At 38.0% G+C, this 20,470-nt stretch overlaps 1 pseudogene; it reads right to left on the reverse strand.

Annotated features, from left to right (window-relative positions):
- Positions 1-7,785: 7,785 nt before the first annotated feature.
- LOC132562463 (uncharacterized) lies at positions 7,786-19,576 on the reverse strand (annotated as a pseudogene).
- Between the last annotated feature and the right edge of the window lie 894 nt (positions 19,577-20,470).

Genomic DNA, 20,470 nt, shown 5'->3' on the forward strand with positions numbered 1-20,470 from the left:
TTTTACGTCTGTAATTAAACAGTGTATTTTCCCATTCGGGCAAGGAAGTACCTGTTCTAAGTCGAACCATGCAGCAGTAAAAGAGGGATCTGATTTTGCTTTCGCCTTTTGTGTTTCTTTTATGTCTCTTGTTTTTATATTTTTCACACAATTCACAGAGATCTTTCTTAGGCATGTGAAAGGATACATTCAGTGGGTAAACATGTTCTTTCCCATGAAATGTGTTGTTCTTTTTGCATTCATCAACATAAAGGTTATACATTTTTTTAACATTGAGCTCGGGAGAAAGGTATTGTTTGGATGACGTTTTCCGACAATAGTCACTAGGAATCTTTGGGAATCTGTCAATATGGGATTTGATGTTAGCTTTTATGTTTGAATCTATGTGTTTGTGACTCGTATGCTTACCTCTACCATCAGATTTTGGAAAACCGAAAGCATCGTGCAAAACAGTGTGGACAACTTTCTCCGATACTGATAGGGTGTTTAAGAACGTAGTTTTGCAAACTTAAATATTTTCCTGACCATTATCAAAAAAATACTGGATAGTGCTATTTCTCCTACATGATTTTGTTGTTTTCTGCTTGCATGCTATTTTGCTAACATTTTTCAGAAATGTAATCTTTTTGCCTATCATAATTGTCAATTTTCCAAAAAATATCAAACAATATTCGACGCTATTCATCATTGACTTTAGTTGAACATTTATACCGACAACCCTGACCGCATGAAGGGTTTCATTGCTCTCCTTTTATGGTTTTCCTCGTTTGCTTCTGTATTCCTCACCCAAATTTCCTCAACGTCTTCGAACAGTTTCCTTCCATTCTGTAACGTTCTTCTTTCCTTTTCTAGCTCTCAGTCCTAGTTCATCTGATTGTTCATTTTCAATACATGTAGTTGGAGTAATCTCCTCAGTGTCACTGTCGGTAAGTTTCGAACAGACGTTATCCATTACAAGGTCAGGAAAAATATTTTCTGCATCTACTTCAATGGGATTTGTTTCCATACTTAAATCATTTGGGAATGTTTGGTATCTGGCTTTCCTCTGTACAAAAGGAAATATCTGGAACTTCAAGAACAATTTCTTCACTTTCGGTCTCGTCAACATCAGGAACCTCTAATAAGACCCCCAACGACTGAAGAATTTCATCCTCTTCCGCAAGCGTTGTTTCTAACTTGGAGAGTTCATTTTCTTCTGCAATTTTATTCTTTATATTTATAAGGGGTTCCTATCTTCGGAGTCATAATGATTTTTCCCAGACGTTTTATATCTAGACAGTGGAAGTTCATCGTCAGAGCTATCAGTTTCACACATTTTTATGATTTACTACATGCTTGAGAATCTTACAGTTCTGAAGTTTTATCAAATCATTCAATCTGCTGAGTCTGTCCAAATCTTTCAATGTGTGGGTTACCCAAAAGTTTCGCAGATCCCTTGAAATAAGCGGCTGCATAAAAAAAGTTTGGATAAACGGTTAATGATTGGATGTAATTTGCCTGCACAATGGTAAGCTGGGAATCCAGGTCGCTTAACTTCTCTTTCAATGTTTTGCATTTGTGGCAATCCAATAACATCTGAAAGGATAAATGTGTATTATTACTCTTTGATTACTAAAATGCATACTTTTAAATTGAATATTGGCAAGTGTCAGTTCAAGGTTAAGAAATTTCAAACTTTCAATAATTTAATAAATAATCAGCACAGTAATGCTGCATAGGCTTACTGACAGGTAATATTGATTTATTGATGATTCCCAATGAGGCTGATGCAAAAGGGCTTGGGTTATAATGCAAATACTGGGCTTATTGCCAGAAATGGCTTGATACAAGACTCGGATAGATATAGCAATATCATGGAACTTTGTCAGGTAAGTGTAGGCTAATAACTGGAATATGAGTGGGCTTATTGAAAGACGTGTAATGCTCTGCAGGAAGGGCGTAAGAATTGTTCCAGTTGGCACCATTGCCTGTAAACTATTTTTACTCTACAATGCTATTTTTTTCATAAATAGGTAGAGGTGATTGAAAATGGGGCCTCTGCAAGGGCCCCGCATGGTGACTATCAATATCAGTCTCATAAATCGTAAATCCCCATCTTCCTCCTTATTGTACAAAATTCTGACATCCCAATTTTCATCAAAATTGGGTTGAAAGTAATTTTTACCCAATAATAACTCCACACATAAAGCAAAAGGGCATAACTTCTTGTATCCCCTATGTACCAAATCTCATCATGTGAGACAATGATTGCATTGCAACTGATTTCATATTTTAAGTAACCTTGACCTTAGACATTTAAAGTTGCAAAACATTTCCAATGATGCACTTTCAATGAAGAATCTTTGTGTGAAGTTTGATTTGATTGGCCCAATTAAGAGAAATCAATTTAATATGTGGTGACTGATTTTTTATTCAGAGTAACAGTGACCTTGACCATTGACCTTTACAGCTGGAAAAGATTTGAAAGCGAACACTTTCCATAAGGAATCTATGTATGAAGTTTGAGTTTGATTGGCCTTAAGAAACGCAAGTTATTACACAGTGACCGTTTGTTCAAAAAGCCTTCCTAACTAGGAACTTTTTTTTCAATGGGAGAATTTCTAGGTACACAAGACATTTTTAGAATTTGTTGAGGCTTTGTTCATGGCATAATTTGAGCAAAATGGAAATATTTTTACTATATCATCTCATTTTTAGTGATGCTAGTTGGATTATTTTACAAAAAATTGTAAATATATGTTAGAAAAAGTCTAAATATTGCTGCAACTGGAAGCCTTTATATTGATACTCTAAACTCGCGTATTGATCTTTTCTATAATACACACCTTTTTCTACATAAAATCATTTGATCATAATCTTTTATCAAATGATAAGCATTTAGGATTACCCAAGACAATTTCACAGCAATAACAGTTATTAAAATGTACTTACATTGTATTGTCAATTCATATCTGGCGGGTCTTCAACTTTCTTTTCTGTGTCAAGTGATAGGACAGTTTCTTACCTAGTTCATTTTATCCACCTTTGAATTTTACACCAAAATAGTCTTACCTTCATGGATATCACCGTCTGTGGATTTCACCTCCAATGTGCAATATTTCTTAAAATAGACGCAAAATAAGCAAAATGTATTCACATTTAAACGCAATTTATTATTTTAATTGAGATACGACTTTGTACCTTTCAACACATAGGCATGTTACAGCGTTTCCTTTAGTGGAACAAAGTCGTATCTTAAATACGTCTTTATTCTGCAAAATGTTTCACTGTGTTTATTTCAAAAACTCTGGAAAAGAAGGTATTATCTCACATACGTCTTTGTTCTTTTAAGTAATTGCATATTTTCTGTGAGATATGCCTACACTTTCAAGTATTCAGTCCTCTTTGAGGAATAAAAAGTACAAATTCTAAATGAAAAAGTTATTCTAATTTGTTATGTATCAGGATGTAAAAAGTGAAAAAAATGGGATACGTCAGTTTACTTCTCAGCACTCAATATCAGAGATACGTCCTTGTTCCTCTAAATAATCGATATAATTGGTGTTTGCAACTTTTTGATTTCATTATAGTTAATGTTAAATTGACTCATGTAATTAATGACCGTGTCCATGATAATTCTGATTGTGTCCATGATAACACAAATCTGTCCATGAAATACTATTGAATCTTTCTATGAAATATTGCTCAATCTGTCCTTGATAATACTGAATCTGTTAAAATTTTATTGCTGAATTTGTCCATGAAATAATACTTCATCTGTCCATAAAATACTACTAAATTTGCCTATGAAATGATACTGAATATATGAGTTTATGTTGAACTTTAATGTGTACTATCTACTCTCCCTGTTATGTCTGATTTAAATATTGTATGACCTCTTGTTACATGCGTATGTGTTGCAGAGAGTAATAAAATAAAATCTTGAAAATCTTGTAAAACACAGGTAAATCTCAGGTAAATATAAAGGTGAAAAAGACAGCTTATATGAAACAGTATATATAACTGCCTTCCCCTTGTTCCTTGAAACAACACCTACCTATTGTTAAAAAAAGATGTGGGCATTCAGAGAACACCCCGAGCAGTCCATATACACAAGTGTCAAAAGTTACACGTCTTACCCGGCCGACAAAATCAGTCAGGTATGACCGAATATCCATAGGTGTTAACGGCTCTCTCTGTATGACTAGGGGTGATTTCCACTCAGCCAACATCTTAATAAAAACATTACCTGTATTTACCTGGACAAAAATAAGTATAGGAGCCTAGTCTATTTAAGCATAATTCTAGTGGTCAGCCAATATAAGCTAGCATGCTATATGAACTTGTAAAAAAAAGTTAAGTTTTCATGAAGACATGAAGAGAAATAGTGGTTTCATATGATTGTTTCAACATAGACTAATTTTCATTATACTGATGTATCAAAATTGTAAAATTTAAACAGAGGTGTAATCGATATGAAACAATTAATTATTATTTACATCAAATGTGAGTAAATGATATTTTACTTTGCACCAATATTTTTTTTGTATTTCTCACTACTATTTTTTATGAAGTTATAAGAAATTTGATACATTTTAATATAAGAAATATTTTATTGAAGTGTCACACATTTTAAATACATGAAAATTTTACAGGACAAAAAATCTACGGTGGAAAACATTTCTGTTTCAAATTCATAAAATATTTCTTTCTATAAATTCAACCATTATCAATATGGAAGCAGATAAACACAAAAGTCAATGGAAGGGAGAATGGTATAATCAAATATATTGATTCCACAGGTACATGAAAGTTGTTATTTGAGAATCAGTCACTTTCCTCAAACATACTATAGCCTTACCTGTAATTAGTACCCATTGTCCACCCCCCTCCCCAGTCACCACATTACCTGTGCAATAAAATAGGATATGTTGGCTGAGTAGGAAAACACCAAGCATAAGAGAAATGATAATTATATTTTATATTATAATGATAGAGAAATGATAATTATATTTTTCTCGGAATGTAGTAATTATTCCTAAAGGTTAAGATTTCATGAAACAAAGATCATCTTTTTGTCGGATTGTAAGATAATATGCAATGCCTTTGTATAGTGTATGAAGTGTGAAAATAGGTATTATTGATCGAGGTATATTTAAGTAAAATAAAAAAATATTATTTAGAACAAAAAATTACATTTACCAGCAGATCTACCCTTTTTAATTTTTTTTTTCTCATAAATCTTATGTGCATTACTTGATGGAACAATGGTTCATGACCTACATTTATTAAATACCTGTATTGTTACTTATATTGTACAGTCAAACATGTTATAAAGGACACCTCTATATAAAAGACAGACTCGTCAATCACACAAAGTGAGATTTTCTATATACTTAACCTCTTTATAAAGGACATCTATCCATAAAGGACACTTTTGCTCTGTCCCTTGGGTGTCCTTTATACACAGGTTTGACTGTATATATGACAGTACAGAAGACATGGACATTTTAGGATACAACCAAAACAGATATGATACATCTTCCGATCCAGGAAGTGAGATATACATTTCTAGGAAACAACCCTTGGACAGTGACCCCGAATTTATTCAACCAAGCGATTCTATTGATTCCGAGGAGCACATGGCTAGTGAAGAGGTTGACACTAACGTACGAAAAACGGGGGAAAAGAGGAAACTCATATCTGAAAGTTGCTCAGTTTCCAACTATATTTCCCCGGCAGACATTAACGAATTTCGATCATCTGAAATTGCAAGTGTAGCACAAACATTGTTTAAACAGTTAAAACAAAACCTTGACGCCAACGTCTCAATCAACATCAACCAGGAGGAACATGCGTTGCTGCGCAATTATTTGATGCTAGAAGTTAATTTGTTTAGTACTCATCACCAATCACATTGTACATTATAATTTGCTTTCTTCATTTACAATTGCTATCAAGTAGATATCTGTGTTGTATATATTTATTCAATAATATTTTTATTTTCCAAACACGGGATGTGTTATTATGGGCTCATGAGGACAGGTTCCCCGTACCGAGCCTGAACTAAAATCTTTAGACTGATGTCCTCAATAAAATGTTCTCTACTTTATCTTTTGTTTATGTTTTAATGTCCCAGAGTAAATTCAATAATGTAACAATGAATTCACCTTCAATTGATTTTAATTCCTGAAATAAATATGTATTGCAATTTAATGACCATTAAGTCTTGATTAAGTGAACATTTCACCATAAAAATATTTTTGAGCATTCCTGATTTATTTCTCTCCAATTTTCAGATTAAATGGCCAGTGTTCTCACTTAGTTGGTCTTCTAAAATGTCTTCAAGGGTTTAAACTGCACAATTTCTCATGTGTTCCGGACCAGCAGAGCTGCACTAGTGTGCCTCAGCAATGGCATGTTCCTCGGGGAACAAAAATAGAGCCTGTTCCTCTGAATCACATTATAGTAGCCAGACCTAAGGAAGTGAGGAAAGGAAAACCCCCGACATGTGGAATTGATGAAAACTATAGGTATTACAACATAAATAAAGGACTATATAGCTCAGGCTCTGCCTAACAATAATGATCATCTTGACCTTGTCTGTTTATTGGGTGATGTGTAACCCTATGCAGGGTTATCTGCCCTTGCTTTAGATATTAGGCAGTATTATCTGTTTTGGTTATATTACTGAGTTGATGTTTATAATATTTAATTATTAAGCAGAATTATCTGTTTTAGTTATATGTTCTGACACACAGTCATTGATCTGTGGGGGACATATATTAAGGTCACTTTACTACGCTGTACTGCTGCTGCTGAGGCAGGTGCACAAACTGCGCAATAGTTAATACCTAAAACGTTGACAAATGTTTATGTGACGTAATTTTTTAAAGTCTTTTGTTTACACTGGGAGACCGGTCCTTGGCGTGTGTGGCCGAATTGAAGGCTTTGTATTTGTTTTCGACTGTTTTAGCTCCAGAATGTCTGGGATTCAATTCAAAATTAGTAGTAGTTTGACAGCCTTGGTCGACCGGGGTCACCCATCAAATTTGACAGTCACGTAGGCATTAGACATAAATAGGAGGGGACAAGATCGTCCCTCACTCCGGTCACTAGACAGCGTATTGGACAGACTGGTGTCACGAGGCCTGGGACCAGGGCAGGTACGGGAGCGAGAGAGTTTTGTAAGCTTACCGGAAATAAAAGGCGCTTTTCTTCACCTTTGGTAGTTCTTCAATTGTGTCTCTCGAACGGTTCGAGAGGGTGACAGATGAACCAGGCAATCAGAAAATCTTGGAAGACTACCTTTATTTATTTGCATATTTCAGGAAGAGATTAAGTTCTGGTTTGTCTCACGTTGGTATCATTAAAGTAATGCAAACAAATGTACTCTTAATGTCAGATATTATTACACCCTGATGACATTATGCTTAGTACATGTATTCATATTTAAAGAAAATACATAAATTGCATAAAAATAGCTGAATTTGCCATAAATCTGTTTATCTACATGTAAATGACAACAGCACAACATGTATATCAGAAAATACTTAGCATTTATTGTTTTCTCCAGATTACCAGAAGTCGCTACTTCAGATGAATCAAAACTGGCAGCATTAAAAGAAACAACACTCCAGCATTTTATGCTGAATTCAGCTCCAAAAGCAACTACAGCAGTATTTGGCCAACTTCCTTTGGGATCCATTCTCTCATACCAGGTAAGTTTATTGTTTTTCACAAGTGTAATATAGTTTTCTTTATATTACCAGGATGGCATATTTGGCAATACGTATGGGAAAAATGTTAGTACTTTGATTGTTTGTCTTTGACAAAAACACCCTGAAAAAGAGTCAGAAGACAACATACAGACCAAATTTCATTAATTTTTGGAAATAGACTTGTCGGCACTCTGTGTGAAACCATTTTGAAAGTTTTTACTTTTGCTACGAGTTTCTCAATATGCACCCTGTGTTTAGCAATGTTTTGGGTTTCACTGACTCATTTGTGTACCAGTCTTGGCAAAAGGTGGAATATTTAACCTCAGTCCCACTTTTTTTAGTTCATCATCAATAGTGAATCCCTTGTCTGCCATGATAGAGTCATCATCTTCCATGTAGCCATGTTTTTTCATGTCCTTTAAGACTTCATAAAATCCACTTTCTGAATGTAACTCTGACACAAACATTACATTACTATTTGGGTCACATCCAATTAATTGTAACAAAATGGGTAGTAGAAATACAATTTAGAGAATATAATTTAAAACAGAAATTTAAAGTACAACAGGTTCTCTGGAAACAATAACAGGTGTCAAAAGTCAGGCACTGGACCAGGGTTAACGTCCTGTGATGGACAGGCAGTTTGGTAGCCCTTAGATATCAAGGGTGTGCCTCACGCACCTAGCCACTGTAGCGAGATAGCTGGGGAGGGATCGCCGATCAGAGTAGATAGCATACTGGACGGTAAAGTACATCGGGATCCCTGAGATAAGGTTACATGAGCTTGCACGTGCCTTGATAATTATATGCCTCGCGGGGTGGGGTATTGTCATCCAATCGGGGCGTAGTTGGAATTGAAGTGTTTTAGTATTATTAATACTAAGACAATAGACAGTAGCAGGAGAGTAGCGGGAGAAGAGCAGGAGAGTGGTTGGAGGCTAGAGCTCGGGAGCTAGACAAGTCAGTGCGGGCGTGTAGAGGGAAGTAGAAACTTAAGCGGGAGATGGGGGTGGACTTGAACAGGATCTTGTGTAACCACGGCAAGAAATAAAATTTAACTCAAATACCACGTGTCGGAGTAATTATTGTGTAACACACGTGGATATTTTTGGTGCCGTTCAGCAGGATTTCGAACCTGGGAGAACACAGCAAAAAGAGGTCATAGGAAACAAAATAATGTGTGTCCATGGATTTATGAACTTTACCAACATCTTGAAAGGGATGTATAACAGGACAGATTCTCTATAAAGGTGAGTGATTAATTGGGATAGACCTATTCTAACAAATTTAGTAAATTAATTATGGCAGAAAATGTTGGTGTTTTAATAGAAAACTTGACAGCCCAATTAACTGGACTCACGTCGGCCATCAACACCCAGGGGATTGCAGGCGCAGTAGACAGCGTACCAAGCTAGTAAGGGCCCAGTGGGAGATTTTGTGAAACGTTACGTTGAAGAAAACCCCCAGGGAACTTGGGCAGAGCTTAAGGCGGAGCTTGCCTCCCGATTTTCGGAGATAACCGATCCACAGCATGCTTTTGTTCTGCTGCGGAAAGCCAAGCAGAAATCGGACGACAGCGTCCAGATTTTTGTCGAAAAACTGTTGGCTTTGGCCGATGAGGCCTATGCTAACATGCAAAGGGACAATCCAGCCGTAGAGCAGCAACTGGTCGGATTCTTTGTAGATGGGCTACTTAATGATAGCTTAAAGATGAAGGTAATGCGAGAAAATCCGCCAACATTACGGGAAGCGGTGAACGTAGCTATGGCCGAACAAAATTTGCGACGGCGATTCCAGCTCCGTACTAATACCGTAACCAAGGGTATGCATGTGGAACCCATGGACACTAACCTTGCGGCAGTGCCAATGGATGTAGGACATAGCAAAGCTACCCGTAAATGCCACAAATGCGGCAGGACGGGGCACATTGCTAAGGAATGTAGGTCGAAAACACGTCGAACTGGGGCTGGTCCGGGCCAATATCAGCAGCTCTGTTGGGCTTGTGGGAATCGGGGCCATTTTCAACGAGAGTGCCCTCAATATAGACAAAGAAAAAACTAGGTAGCTCTCCCTTGAATGAAACCGCTGGGGAGAGTAAAGTTTGCAAGATACATTTGGCAGGAAGTCCGAGTTTATGTGTAATAAAAATTGGGAAACAGCGATATAGGTCTTTAGTTGACTCGGGGCAGAGGTCTCGCTAGTACATAAGCGCGTTTTGGGGCATTTACAGCCATTCCCTGTTATTAGGAAGCCAAAAATTCAGCTACAATCGGTAAATGGGGACACATTGCCGGTAGAAGGTTGTGTTGATATAAAATTTAAATTAGGAGATACCAAGGTAACCCAGTTATTTCATGTGGTCACAGACATGAATCGAAATTTTATCTTAGGCAGAGACTGGTTGACAGACAATGGCGTGAGGTTGTATTTTGATCTAGGTTCCTTACGATTCCGGAATCAATACATCCCGCTAGAGGAAGATATCCATATTGCATCACTTGTGCGCCTAAGGCAAAATGTTGGTCTGAAACCACAAACAGCTACCTTATGTCTTGATAGGGTAGGACCAGCAAACCGTAGAACTGCAGAGCTACTGCAGGTAAAACCTGTGGATTCAGGTTACATCAGCACCGAACCTGGCCTCATGGTCGGTAATGCCGTGACAAAAGTGTCGAGCCGTGGACACTTGGCCATTATGATTGTTAATAATACCAACAAATATTATAAACTAAAACGCGGTTGTGTAATTGGCAGGACTGAATCCCTAGGTCAAGCTAATCTCGTTGAGACTCATACTAGGTCAACAAAATCTGTGGCGGCTACCGTAACTAAGGACAACTTAGGGGAAATTAAAGTAACACGAGAGCATAGGGGCGTAGTCACAGAGTTGATTCACACCAATAGGGACCTTTTTGTAGACAGTGACAGAGACTTGAGCCATACAGACACAGTGACCATGAAAATAGACACGGGAGGTAAGGGGCCCATCAAACTAAAACCTTACAGGACCCCCCTGCGTAAACGGGAGGTAGTTGACAAAGCCGTAGAGGATATGTTAGAGGCAAACATTATTAGGAGGTCGAAGTCGCCATGGTCATTTCCCATAGTTATCGTAGACAAAAAGGACGGTACAAAACGGTTTTGCGTCGACTTTAGGCAGCTTAATAAAATAACCAAACCCTTTTCTTATGCATTACCGCTTATAGACGATATTTTGGCCCTGCTAGGTAAGGCACATTACTTTACCACTCTAGACTTAAAATCGGGCTATTGGCAAGTACTAATGGACGAAAAAGACCGAGAGAAAACTGCATTCGTTTGCAATAAAGGCTTGTTTGAATTTAACGTTATGCCATTCGGACTGAGTAATGCACCCGCGGTGTTCTCCGAACTTATGTCAATAGTTCTTCGAGGGTTAGACCATATGGCCATAGCGTATTTGGACGACATACTAATATTTTCCCCCACAATAGAGGAACATCTGGAACATATTAGGCTTGTCTTTAATAGACTCCGTCAGCATGACTTGCGACTTAAGCTGAAGAAATGTTTTTTTGCCCAGACCGAAACGAAATATTTAGGATTTACTATCAACAAAGGTGGTGTTATGCCGGATATGCAAAAGGTTGAGGCTATAAGAGCAATGGCTGCACCAACAAACGTACGGGAAGTACGAGGATTTATTGGGTGCACTAGCTACTACCGCAGATTTATCCCTAACTTTTCATACATCGCGGAGCCACTGATAGCTTTAACAAGGAAATACGCGAAATTTAAGTGGACTCAGGAATGTGGAAAAGCTTTTATATATTTAAAGGATAGTCTCACGGCAATACCTTATATTGCTTATCCTGATATCAATCAACCATACATTCTGTACACAGATGCTAGTGACAGATGCATCGGCGCGTGTCTCACACAGTCAGCAATAGGGGAAAAGGCCTTCTTGCCAAACATTAAGAATGAAAGGCCAATTTACTTTCTGTCTCGCAAACTGAGCGATACACAGACTAGATGGTCCACCATAGAAAAGGAGGCCTATGCCATTCATTACGCCTTGCAAATATTAGACCATTATTTACACAACGCGGAATTTGTTATTCGAACGGACCATAAACCCTTAAAGTACATATTAGACTCTTCAATGCAAAATAGGAAGATCCAACTTTGGGCGTTAAGTTTATCAGGCTACAACTGTCGAGTAGAGTATATCCCCGGGACAGAAAATACTTGTGCTGATCTCTTATCAAGGTCCCCAGGACAGACCACCACAGAGGACGATACAAACCCCAACGATGACTGCCCCGACATTACGGATAAAACTTTTGAAATAGCGGTCTTGAATTCCAATCAGTTCGATCCCAAGGATTTTGCTAGTTTGAGATAGCGGGTGACGCTGACATTGACATCCAGAGCCCGACCTTGCTAGATCTCGATATGAGACAGGAACAGCCAAAGGACGAGACAATAGCTGATTTAATACAAAAACTGACTGAAGCTGATGACAGTAAGGCGATACATAGGAAATACATGCTAGTAGAGGGAGTACTGTATTACATAACTGACCCAGATAATAAGACAACCTTGAGGTTATATGTTCCGGAGCACTTGCGTGGCAAAGTAGTTACACAGTATCATGATGAAAACGGGCATATGGGCATAGATAAAACTTGTGAGGCAATTAAACAAAAATATTTCTGGCCAAACCTGTACAAAAAGCTCTATTCCTACATATCTGATTGTGTTCCATGCCAAAAAAGAAGCCTACAGAAACGAAAACCCCCATTACAGGAAACAGATATACCGCCGTTTCCTTTTGCAAAGGTAGGACTAGATCTATCAGGTCCTTACCCCAGGTCGTTATCGGGAAACAAATACATTGTCAGTTTTGTAGACTGGTATAGCGGTTGGCCCGAAGCCTTTGCCGTACCTGACAAAAGCGCGGAAACTATCGCCCATCTTTTAATTGAAGAAATATTTCCACGATATGGGGCACCATTACAGATTGTTACTGATAACGGGACGGAAAATGAAAATAGGGTTATGAGAGAAACTTTAGCAGTATTGAATATCAGCCACCTAACGACGGCATTTTATCATCCGCAAAGTAATGCCAAGGTAGAACGCTTCCACCGAACGTTACATGATATTTTGGCAAAAAAACTTGACGATGACACGACGGCATGGGACGTATATCTCAATCAGACGCTGGCAGCTGTCCGCTTTAACATCAGTGAATCCTCCAAATTCTCACCACTCTTCTTGTTATATAACAGAGACGTAGTCCTGCCAGTTGATAACCTGTTACAACCGCGACGAAAGTATGTTGGAGAGGAACTCCATCAAATTGCGCTTGAACAGCAGCACAAGTCATTTATGTTAGTCCATAAAAATCTCAAAAGGGCCAAACAACGACAAGAACGCTATGCTAATAGACATACTAAACCCGTTGAATTCAAAGTCGGTGACCCCGTGTATTATCGTAACCATCTCCGAAAAAATAAACTGGATAACAAATGGGCACCGTACTATAGAATTATATCCCAAACGACACCTGTAAGCTTTGTAATTAGAAATAAATTAGATGGAACCGTTACTAAGGCCCACGCCGAACACCTTCGCCTTGCTTAAATTGATGAATGGGAGATTCCCCACAAACCGACAGGTCGTCCACCACGTCGGGCGAAGTTTGTTGTCCCGCCAACCGATAGTGCGGACGCTGATTTGGAAAGTTCCGACTCTGATGTACCGCTAGCCGATATTGCCCGTCGTTTCTGTCGGGAAAGGTCTTCTTCATCGGGGGAGGACAAGATCTCCCTGATGGAATTGACAAAACGGTGGAAACGAGCCCAAATTTCTAATAGCCCCCCCGATCGTTCCAGTCACTCCGCCTCCGACTCAAACGGGAGTACCGTAAACCCTGTGGAGGCCCCAAGTTCCAATAGCGCAAGTGACAATGTCGATAGCGACCACGAATCTATGTCTGTCAATAAAGTTTCTCAGTTCCTAAATTCTCAAGATAAAACAAAAAAGGGTGAACGCAAAGTAGCTATAGCGGAATCCTTGTTAGATGTGTTGAGCAAACTTATATAAGGTTTCGTTAAGGTTAATAAGTCATTTAATTGACCATTGTAAATAGATTGCAAATATATATTAATCGTTTTGTAATTGCAGATATTGAATTGGGATCTGTGACCTGCATTGATCGTAAAATTTTCTGTGATCTCCACCCGTTAACAATTAAGCACCATGAAGCTGATACATGCACTGACAATTGCCGTAGGTTTGGTAGGTTGTTGGGTTCCACACGTGAGATCATCCCTACTTGTACGCGAAAATGTTATCTTTAATAAGATCAATGAGCTATCATTTACCCGCTCCCGATGGCTTGTAACGGCCGTGATTGACTTTCGAACTTTCGAGAACTTCCAAATAAAGCTAAATCTTGATCTAGCCGAAGCGTCGCGCATAAATGCGCGGGTTCAACAACAATTCACATTACATACAAAGGGCGAGTATCAAGAGACTATAACCGCAGTCAAAAGAGAGTTAGAATATTTAAATGTCAGTTACAGTTCTGTTAAAGATGGATTTATGGAATATAAGACCATGAATAATCGGTATAAACGCAGTTTACTTCCAATAGTAGGGAAGGCATTGAGCTTCCTATTTGGTACTGTATCAGAAGATGACCTTGACTCTATTCACCAGGGTATTAACACCTTGGCAAGGAATAAAGAACATATCGCCCATGTTGTCGAAGACAGCATGTCGATAATAAACATTACAAGAGTTCAGGTATCTGAAAATAGACAAGCAATCAACAAACTGATCCTGAATGTCCTTCAGCTGGACTATAAAATAGCGAATGCCACAAAAGTGTTGGAAGGGCAGTTTCGGGAATTTGAACACTTTGTACAGATACATGCTCAGCTTAAATCGGTCCTTGCCGAGCTCAAATATTTATGCGATGCAGGAATGTTTTATCTTGAAAATTTGAAGTTACAGCTGAACATGCTCTCACTAGGTCATTTATCCCCAAGTGTCATCTCTCCAACGAAACTGAGTTCGTTATTGCTCCAAATTGACGCTCATTTGCCATCACACTTCAAATTACCTTATGATCCTAGGCGAGAATTATGGAATTTCTATAAGTCGCTGACGTGTACAACCGTACTCGATGAAAACAAGATCGTCATAATAATTAGTGTTCCGCTACTAGACTCTGATAGTTTATATGATATGTATGAAGTTCACAATATTCCTTCCCCAATGGTGGGTATAAAGTATCATGAACCTGCGAGGAAAGGGGACATGGTTGCTCATTATGATCTAGAGGCGACCACGTTAGCATTTAACGCTGACCGTACTCGCTTCTTGTTGTTGAATACGGAAGAGCAAACCAGATGCGGTAACTCTCGCTTTAGCTATTGTGAAGTTAAGAGCCCGATCTACCCCACAAATATAAACCGGCTATGTGTTGTTGCCCTATTTCTGGACCACAAAAGTAGCATAAAAGAACGCTGTAAGACGGTGGTAATACCAGAATCAATATTACCGAAGGCTAGGTATATTGTAGATGGAAGATGGGTGGTGGTGACAAACAGAGAACTGCGGTTTGCTGTAGTTTGTCCAAATACCCAAACGGGTAATCACAAGGTAATAGTTAAGCCCCCGATGGGCGTCATCCAGTTACAGATGACATGCTCTGCATCAAGTGACTATTTAATATTACCCCCATAGTACTTCCGGGAGAGCAAGTATAACATTACCGAGACACAGATACTGGCTTACAATGATACCTTTATTAATCTTCGGTTATGGGAACCATTTAAACGGGCCGTACCACAGTTTAAGGCCATTGAAATACCAAAAAGGCTTAGAGAAATCGATCGGATTCCAATGAATCATCTTATCACTGAGATAAGGGGGATGCGCAAAATACCTACGGGAAGTAAATGGTCTGCATGGGTCTTTGTATGTATTGGGCTGTCCTTCATTGTGTTAGCTGGCGGGTTCGCCATACCGTTTTGGAGAATTAAATTGAAAAGCAAAATTCTATTACTATTACGTAAGAGGTCAGATCCCAAGGTCACAAATTCACCAGACATGGAGATAATGCCGGTTAACCCGAGAAGCGTAGACAACGCTACAGGACACGCGGATGCCACGTCCTCATCATCAGGAAGGGACAAGCCAGGTCCCTCAGTGAAAGAAACCAGCGCGCTGTGGACATCGATGCAGCGAACTAGGCTGTGATAAGCCAGTGCTAATGGGACATTACGTACTCAAGCCGTTACGACGTCGCAACCTGTATTGTATTAACAATTGTGTTGTACTGTAAATAAGTATTTAAGTCCAAGTATACTCCCCAGGATAATGTGAATTATTATCTGGCTCAATGGACATAAAATAAACTCCCGTGTGTTTTTATATGGTACTGCAATGAACAGCTGATATTCAGGAACCATTAAGTACACTCCTGTTATACTACAACTCATGTACCACACATAACGGACATAACATGCAACGTCCATGAATTATAACTTAATTATTAGTCCTTCACATGAATGAGGACTGTGCGAAAAGGATGCTATGAGGACAAATGTAGAGGACACGTCTGCATAAGGACGGTGGAATTCACGGACTATAATTATAGCCATTCCGAAAACCTTTATATTCAGTACGTATATGATGCACGGAGTATGTTACTCGTGGGAACAAATGGACACAGGACGAATTACAGCTGTTGAGTGATAGTCAGCTATCATCCTGTGTGATTAACCTGATGGATTCCTAAACAGTGATCATGGACCGTGATTACAAACCATGGATTTTTAAACCTGATGGATTATTAATAGGAACAAGCAGGATTGACAGTGTCTTAGTAAAGGAATTCTATGTGTGTTGTGGATGATTATGTGGAAATATTAACTTTGGAATTATTACTGACTGGTGAAAGATTTTGCATGCTTGTTATTCGTTAGAATAGGACACTGAGAAGAAAGACGAACTGGGCTAAACTAATTATCACTTAACCTTCCAGGATAAAGTGTGGATCGGGAGTTAACTGGTTTTCACATTTTGTTTAATTAATTTTAGGAATATTGGTTAATATTCTTTGTGGGGAAGGCATGTAACAAAATGGGTAGTAGAAATACAATTTAGAGAATATAATTTAAAACAGAAATTTAAAGTACAACAGGTTCTCTGGAAACAATAACAACAGGTGTCAAAAGTCAGGCACTGGACCAGGGTTAACGTCCTGTGATGGACAGGCAGTTTGGTAGCCCTTAGATATCAAGGGTGTGCCTCGCGCACCTAGCCACTGTAGCGAGATAGCTGGGGAGGAATCGTCGATCAGAGTAGATAGCATACTGGACGGTAAAGTACATCGGGATCCCTGAGATAAGGTTACATGAGCTCGCGGGGTGGGGTATTGTCATCCAATCGGGGCTTAGTTAGAATTGAAGTGTTTTGGTATTATTAATACTAAGACAATAGACAGTAGCAGGAGAGTAGCGGGAGAAGAGCAGGAGAGTGGTTGGAGGCTAGAGCTCGGGAGCTAGACAAGTCAGTGCGGGCCTGTAACGGGAAGTAGGAACTTAAGCGGGAGATGGGGGTGGACTTGAACAGGAGCTTGTGTAACCACGGCAAGAAATAAAATTTAACTCAAATACCACGTGTCGGAGTAATTATTGTGTAACATAATCCTTTTAAGGTGTTGCAAGATTTATAGTCACTGTACATTTCACTTTGAAGTCCAAGGGCAGAAGGAGTTTGGGTTCTTAGTTCTGTCCCATCAATAATCATCAGGTTGTTGGATAGTCTTTCCTGAATTCCTTGAGCATGTTTTGGATTATTGTGTCTCTATGAGGACATATTGACAACTGTCCCAACTTGAAATACATATGAGCTATCCATGTATTAAACACAACACCAGCAGATTGTACACAGATTCCAAACCTCATTGCAATATCTTTCAGACCGAAATTGTGACGCAAACAACACAAACTTAAAAACAAAGCGTCGGCGTCCGATAGACGCTTTATGTTTCTCCGTCCCTTTTCATAAGGTATCTTGTATTCTGGGGAACAAGGAAGCTGAGCAGTGCTAAAAACCGTATATGCACTATTCCTGTATAGTATTTGAAAACATTTTTGAGGTTGTCTTCCTTCTCCAGTACTTGTTTTACCCCAAAACCCTGCAACTTTGTTTTCTTGGTAAGTTGTTGTAACTCCTCAATAGTTTTTTCTTGGCTTTTTACTACTGCCCGAAGTTCATGAAGCTCTGTTGTGACAGAAAGTAGATCTAAAGGCGTGATCCCTGAAAAAATAATAACCACAATAAATGCATTTGATCAACATGATAACATGCATTTCATTCAGAATTAGTGGTATGTACATGTAATTTACAAGTTCATGTATAATACTTATGTATCATTTTATAATCAAAATAAACTATATGTATTTACAATTTACAGACAAGAAACTTAAAGAAACCACAAGTACAAGTATCATCTGATGGATGTGGAGATACCTGTGTCACAAGACAAGCACCAGTAACATTGCCCTGTGAATTTCAAGAACTAAATCAAGACCACAGTGTTACCCAAGATTACATCATAGAAATTGAAAGGGAAACCAGAGCGGAGTCAAATTCAAAACTCTGGAATGAGGCAAGAAAATCAAGGATAACATCTTCAAACTTTGGCAAAATACTGAAGAGGAAAGCTAAACCGACTCAGTCATTTGTGGACTTGATCTTTGGTACCAAATATGTTAATGCGACACCATTAAAATACGGGAGAAAAACGGAGGTTAGCGGGAAAAGAAAATATTTGAAACAATTTCCTTCATCACATTTTCATGAATGCGGACTAGTCATCAATTAAGAATTTTCATTTCTTGGTGCTTCCCCTGATTGAAAGTTGTGCTGTGATGGTCAGTGTGGAGCAGCAAAAATAAAATATCCATTTTCAGCAAGAAACATGACAATTTCAGAAGCATGTGACAAAATCAACGGATTTTGCTTGGAAAAAAATAATGGGAAAATTAACTTAAAGCAAAGCCATGAATATTATGCCCAAGTTCAAGGACAGTTGATGATCACAGGATGTGACTTTTGTGAGTTCATTGTCTATACACATTGTGACTTAATTGTACAAAGAATCTTGTCTGATATTCCATATATGTGAGATATGTTGTACAAGCTGGCATTATTTTATAAGGACAATGCTCCTCATTCTTGAAAAATGTGTATTAGTATCTATTTTGATGTTAATTAGATAGACTACTGACATCTCTCATCTGTCTGTGTTGCTGATTCAGTTGTTGAAAGGACTGTTCCCTCCGAGTTATCATCTGCTTCAAATTCACAATTTGTGCTGTAAAAAAAAAAGGAGTAAGAAATTGTCTTATGCTGTCTTGAAGGTATATATAGTCATTGACTTTGTTATGACACTGATCTCATACAATACAATCCAATATATACATGTGTTCAGCGAATAATATAAAAAAAGATAGTAGTTAAGTATTTCTGTAAACAATATTAAAGACTTGTAACTAACATCTGAAGATGTTTTCAACTTGTATTTTACAACACTCTTGCCTTTTATATGTATACATATTTAATTGTTAAAAAATGACTTTTTTTGTGTCCAACATGTATTATCCAGTAATAAAGATATGTTTTACTCACATCTCTGTGTTTTCATTTAGTGGAAATTGCTTCCTCTTTTTATTATCTGATGACTCTGTGTCAAAGGTAAGCAATCTTCTTTTTGGTAACGGCCTTGCTGGGGTACTTTTTGAGCCATCAGCTGGTAATGGATCAGGGAATAAAGCAGATGGCGCCGTCACCTGTGCAGTGGTCATCTATCGTACTGTGATATTATGGACTATGCACGTTGAAAGCAGACACAATGACTAAGGTCTGATCGGTGAATGATATGGTTCTGAATAAGACGAAGTTTGGTATGTAATTGTGTTGCATTCGGCAAATATTTTTGAATTAACTTTGACTTTTTGTGATGATATATTAATGTATGTATATATATATGTACACACAATCTACCTAATCTAATCTAATCACAACAGAGACTACCTTGCAAGTAAAAAATCTGCATATAAGAAATTAGAATGTAAGTTAAAAAAGAGATACAGATGTTATCAAGGAGATATGCTAATTTATTTGCGTAAATACAATCCACGTGCATTTTACAAAACATTCCGAAAATATAAAAACAATATTAACACCGATCTAAATGTAACAGATTTTTATTAACATTTTTCTATGCTAAATACAGGCGTACCCAACACTGATAAAGACATTTATGATTTTTTTTATTATGATGTTAATTTTGATTCTCCTATTTTCAAGGAAGTTGACGTTGATATAAAACAGTCTGAAATACGTGAGGCTATTGGAAACCTTAGTTACAATAAAGCTTGTGGTCAGGATGGTATACTCAACGAATATTTTATACACTGTACAGATATTTTAATGCCATGTCTTTTAGCCTTATTCAATCATATCTTCAGGTCGGGTTATTTCCCATCCTCATGGTCCATAGGTAACATTGTACCTGTACACAAGAAAGGTGACATTAATAATACAGATAATTATCGGGGTATTACGTTGCTTAGTTCTTTCGGTAAACTTTTTACAGCCGTTGTTAATAACAGACTGGTAACATTTGAAATGAAGTACAATAAGATTACAGATGCGCAATTTGGATTAAGAAAAAACTTTTCAACAGTTGACGCCAT

This window comes from Ylistrum balloti, unplaced genomic scaffold, assembly GCF_031769215.1.
Source record: "Ylistrum balloti isolate Yb309-2 unplaced genomic scaffold, AGI_CSIRO_Ybal_v1 Utg371424, whole genome shotgun sequence".
Taxonomy (NCBI): Eukaryota; Metazoa; Mollusca; class Bivalvia; order Pectinida; family Pectinidae; genus Ylistrum; species Ylistrum balloti.